Genomic DNA, 6,012 nt, shown 5'->3' on the forward strand with positions numbered 1-6,012 from the left:
TGACTGTTCAGCTCCAGGAATCACAGGCTCAAAGGAAAAGCCATCTTTAGGTCTCAGTACTTCTTGCTCTTCAGACACTGATAAATCTTATAATATATAAAGAAACATGTTAATTTTAAAGATCGTCCCTAAACAGCAAGCCCACAGATATTTTAAATATTTTACATATATATATATATATAAGGAAAGTAGGTTTATCTAAAGTAAAGTCTTCGTTCAGCTTGTATTGGAACATTATCTGTTTGTGCACTTGCAATAAAACTGTTTCATAGATTTACAGAACTGCTACAGGTGGCAGTGACAGTAGCAATTTTGGATTTTAATTAATAATTTAGCACGTAGCAGTCACAGACAGGAAACTGACCATGGAATTTTAAATAGTCCGTTCAGGTAAATAGGTTTAGAGTCGTGCTGTCAAAATCACAGGAATCATAGTAGCAAACTGGGGAATAGCTCTGTTTTAATACTGTTCAAATCTGCTTGGGACAGCAGCTCACATTTAACTGAGGGATGCTGAAGGAAGTCAGGCAATAAGATAAAATGGCAGTGAAAACAATTTGACTATGGAGCCCACTCATGAATACAAATGCAAGATGAAAACAGTAATTTGTACATTCTTTCTTCATTTGGATGAACAGTTTGGAGGCTTTAGAGCATGCATGCCTGGGAATGTCAATAGGTAGATTTTGATGGCCCTCCCATCAAAATCCCACAGAAAAACTGTTGTGCTCTCCATCTAGCTTTCATTTCACAGAGAAATGCTAGGTGGGAAGCAGATGTACAGCTGGTTTCACTTCTGAGCTGCAGGACATGGTTGGGGCAGCAGTTGGAGCTGAAAGGCACCCACAGTAAGTTTTTAATGGGAACTGTAAGAAAGAAACACAGACTCTGCAGACGCTTAAATTTAATGGGCAGCTCTGAGGGGCCTTTCAGCTGGTCTTCTGCCACTGACTGTAATGAGGCCTCTGGGTGATGATGCATTTAATCTGATCACCTAGTTACCAACCAAATAGTGTTCCATTAAATGTGCATGCTTTCTAGTCTGGTCTTGTTCTTTGAATAGTTTGTAATCTGGAAAATCTTTTCCTTGCTTTTTAGTGCTTCACTGAATCCGTCTACAAAGGATCTTTTGCAAAATGTCTTGACAGCTGTGTGGAGTAATTGCTGTGTAAGTTCTCCTAAGTAATGTATTTATCCTGTGGGGGAGGCTGTAGATACAGACACAAGAATCCAAGTTTAGCATGTTAATAACTGGATCTTAATTTGCATTTTTTGCTTTAATTTTACTGATGTTATTACAAGTGCATTAATTAAAATAAAGGGATATCTGCCTGTGACTGTCTTTCTTACAGTGTTCAGTAATAAACAATAAAGTAGCAAAATAAAGTAGGTTTATCAAATACAGTTTAATTCTTTCAACCTGGAACTGATTTGCTATTAAATTCCAGTTACTACTGAATGTTATTATGTTAAATATTATAAAGCAGTGACTACAGTATGGTACTTAGGATACAGTAGAAATACGGTTCTAAGAAGGAGGCTCCATTATAATGACAATAGCATGTATCAGCTTTTCAGAAATTCTGGCATTTCTATGTCGTGAATTGGACCAATTGGCATAAGACTTAGACTGATTTCTGAATATTCTTTAAAATATCATTTACAGTGTTATAACTGCATTAATAAGAATGGAATTTAAAATTGTGTTCAGCTTAGTTGTATTAAAATACAAATTTCCTGAGTTCAAGGGAATCAGCTAAAGGTTAAAGCAATTAACAGCTGCATTTAGAAACAAGAAAAAACAAGTAATGAGCAAGGAAAACTGTATCAGTGAGGGGACAGTGGGCAGTCAGTCTCAGGATCTGCCAAAGTCTGAATGCATTTGTAGTAATGCATTTAGTGGAGAGACACATGTAGAGTTTCTGAGTATATTACATGTTATCAATAAGACCTAGCAGTACAGTAGAAATGGAAAATTGCAGTTATGCATGTAGTTGTTTAGTGTATTTTTTAAGCTAATATCTCTTAAATAGGTGATTTTTGCATATGCTATTATCTTAATGAATAAAGGATATAGCTCCCTGGTTCCCTTAATGTATATTTTTTTGCAAACTTCCTCATTAATTATATGTTACTAGGAATTCCAGTCTCTTTCTACGTGTGCAGAGGTCAGATCTTCCCAAGTAGTGGTGGTATGAAGGAAACTGTTGTTTAAATAGAAATAAATTGGGTAAGTACTGAAAATGATACATGATCTGTGTTATTTTTAAATCAACCTTTAGGAAAATAATTGAGCTCATTGTTGTCACAGGTGGCTGCCTGTGCTTCAGCAAATCTGAGAATGCCTTCATTGGTTTAAAGACAGACCTCAATATTTGCTGTATCCTGAGTTCATAAATAGGATGCCATTTGCTTTTAATTTAGTCAGGCTTATGCTTTGGCATTAAATTCCCATCAATTCAATTGTGCCATTGTTTATGTCCACAGTTTACAGACTGTGAACGTGAGTGGCTGAGGTAATATTTCTACAAATTCAACCTAAATTACTCAAGAAAGCTTTAAATAAAGCCAAGTTTTAAAACCTGTGTTCCAGACTTTCTAGCATTTGTCTGAAATTTTCTTTACATTTCTTATATGTACTAAATTTAGGTTTACTTATGCCATTGATACTGATGCATTTTGCTCTGATATCTTAATTTTTCTGCTGACAAACTGGGAAAAGGTGTGATAGAAGTACCTATTTATATAACTCACTCTTTCCTATCTGGTTTACAATAATTTTTAATCTATATTGCACAAGAAACTGCTAAAAACACCTACTCTATGCTCCTCTGATTATTTCTGCACTACCTATTTTTTCTAAATGCTTTTACTGTTGTATTCTTTTAATCTCTCCATTCTAATTACACTTAAGCTCTTCCTAATGGATTCCTGCTGCTAATCAGAACATCAGAAGACCACTTTGTCTTTTTGACAGAGCCTCCTTTTACCTGTCTCTTTAACCTTTTAAAATGAGAGCTCTGGCTGCATCATTTGTTTAGATTTTGCAGAGGCTCTCTTACAGTGCTTCACCTTTTGCAAGTCCGTGGTAAAACGGGAGCTATGTAGCATACTCTGCAAGTTTCCAGCTTCAAGACATCAACTGTAGAAGTGTCTACCCTTAAAAATTTCTAGAGAAAAGAACCAGAAATGGACCTACAGAGTAGCAGTATAACATACTGTCACTGTATAGCATGGCAGCTTCAGCAAAAAAAGGAAAATATTTTGTACTAGATCCTTTAGATGCTCTGTTTTGCAGACACCTTTCTGGACCAAATTATTCCAGTCAGGGTGCATGCAGGTGTGCCAATACACAAAGATTTTCAAGAGATTCTCTGGAACCCACAGTTTCCCTGGAGCCCATGGTATGCCTAGTGGCCTAATGCTCAGATAAAATGATCAAAAGTTTAGTATGGGGCAGCTATGTCTGGGCAACCTGCCAGAAGCTTAGAGAATAAACTTTTCTGTCTCTGCCTAGACTTTTGTTTAGCCTGTCTGGGCATCCATTTGAAGAATTCCTCCTTATAACCATTCAAATATACCCATTTGTGAAGCTGCAACCAAAATTCAGGATTTTTTCTGCAACTTTTTTCTTCGATAGTGAATTGAATCTAGTCTGTGGTAAATTCATCAGACCCTTGATATATCAGGATATTTTCACTATACATACACTAAGAATAGAAAAATAAAGATGAAATTCTCCAGCAATACAAAGATGGTTACTGAGTTAGCCTAAAAAAAAAAAATCATAGTACTGTGTGAAACAGAAAAATGTGAAAAGATTGAAATCTCAATGCTTTCATTAAAATTTGAGTGACAGCATATAATTTTTTAATCTATCTGTCTCGTTTGAGCGGTCTCTTTCCTTCTTGTCCTTTTCAATCTTCAGGCCTTGTAGCTGCAGCAGTTGAGGCTATTACATGAACATATTATATAATATTTTAGATGAGCTGACTCCAGAAATTCAATCTTGTCTGGGATTTTGTCAGATCTCAGGAGGTTTTCCTCAGCTCCTCTAGCAGGCATATTGTGTTGTCAGGTGCCTACAAATAATCAGGCGAGGCTACAAATAATTTCTGATTTTGTTGCTCATACTAATTTTTAATTCTTTTGTATTTCAAACTCAGAACAGACTCTCTCATTACTGCTGGAAAAACATGTCACAGTGTTAGTTATGCAAAGTTTAAATGTACATGTATACAACTCTCCGATATTTTCAGTTTAAAAGCATGCAATCCTCATAAATTCTGTAGCAGCATAGCATGTTTCACCTCTCCTACAATGTTTTTGGGCTTTTTTCAGTAGATATTCTGCATACTTCTGAGTTTCAAACTGAGTCTGCAAGAGTCATCTGGGCATAGTCTAGATAAACATATTCAGGGTTACTGCTTTATACCTGTATCCAAAACGACATTATTTTAAATTTGGTTTGACTTATTTGTCTGATTGCCTAGCTTTCCTCATTAAGTAAATATAACTTCTCCTTGTAAACCTTCTACAATCCTAATAATTCCAATTATCTCCTTAGTCCCTTTAATGTTTTCTATTTTAATTCCTATGATTTCATTAGTGCCTATTTAAAGGAATTAACCTTTAAGAAAAAGAGGAAAATAAGGATGAGCTTGGTTGTTAGTTTTTGGTGTGTGTAATTGGTAGAGTTTGGATCATTTCATACTCTGCAAACTGTAAAAAAATCTCTAAAATCCCTTAGACTGAGAAATACCTCAACCCATATTCAATAGTGTGTTTATTCCTTAAAAAAAATCATACCCTAATAAATAGTAATATTTCTTTTTGGCAGGGGAGCCTCAATCATGAAAATGGGGGACTAGTAGCTCCTAATTAATAATATTCAGAAAATAAAAAATTATCATATTATTATTGGATATATTCTAAGAACCACTGGGAGCACAGACTTAACAATTAGTGTGATCTAAATCATTACTGAATGCTATCAGTGTAAAAGCCATCACCGTGTGCCATAGTGACTGCTGTGTAATGAAATTTCTGTTTCAGTTTCTGTTGTGTGAAACTGAGACTGTCTCAAGGCAAAGACCTTCAGTGACCTCTGTGTAATTTAATGGCATAGAATCATGGTGATGAAGTCCTGTAAAACTCTGCTTCCATGTTCAGAGCTGTTCCTGAGTAGCTCTGAAGTGGTATAACTGCACCCATCCACCAAAGGCAATTTTCCCACTGGCTGTTATCTGACACAGCAAATGTGATGACATCTTTTGCAAGGTGGGTACCATACTCTTTGGATATTAGGAATTACTTTGGGGGGAAAAAGCCCTCAGTGGACTTAAAATTGTTGTGTAGCTTCTGGTATTTAAAACAGGATAAAAAGAAATTATATTTGAGTATAAACACTTTCACAGTATTACAAGGCTGGTGTACTGAATGAAATGCCTAATAGGCTATGGCTCTGATCTTTGGTGTTGTTATTAATCATTAGTTCCCCTCCCTGTGAAATTATGAATCTCAAACCAAAACAAAAAGTTTCTGGAATAAAAAGTAGGAAAAGATACTTCTATACAAAATAAAGGAACTTATTTATAAAAACAATTTTGAAATTATTTTAACTCATTTTAACTCACAGAAGGTCTTTATATTAAATAACATTACATTCTAGAAAATCAGACTCTGATGCTCGTCACTCAAATCAGGTCTCGGAGTCCTCTTGCTCACTGCTGCAGAGACTTGGAAACTATTTCAGAGGGATTCTGGAAAAACCATGTTCCCTGCCCCAGAGTCCCTGTTGTAGTGCTCATGAGCAATTGTGTCTCCAGCATGTATTTCCTGCCATGGTAAGTAAAAGTTTACTTATTTGGTGGTTTGGTGTTAATTTTTTCTGGCTAAATGGCCTTCTAGGCTGCAAGCTCAGATGCATTCACATCAGTATTGAATTCCACATTATACCAGTTGTAATCTGCATGGCCAGGCCAGGAACCCAGAAGTTCTTGGTTTATCACT

The sequence above is a fragment of the Fringilla coelebs genome (assembly GCF_963513975.1).
Source record: "Fringilla coelebs genome assembly, chromosome: 4".
NCBI classification, from domain to species: Eukaryota; Metazoa; Chordata; class Aves; order Passeriformes; family Fringillidae; genus Fringilla; species Fringilla coelebs.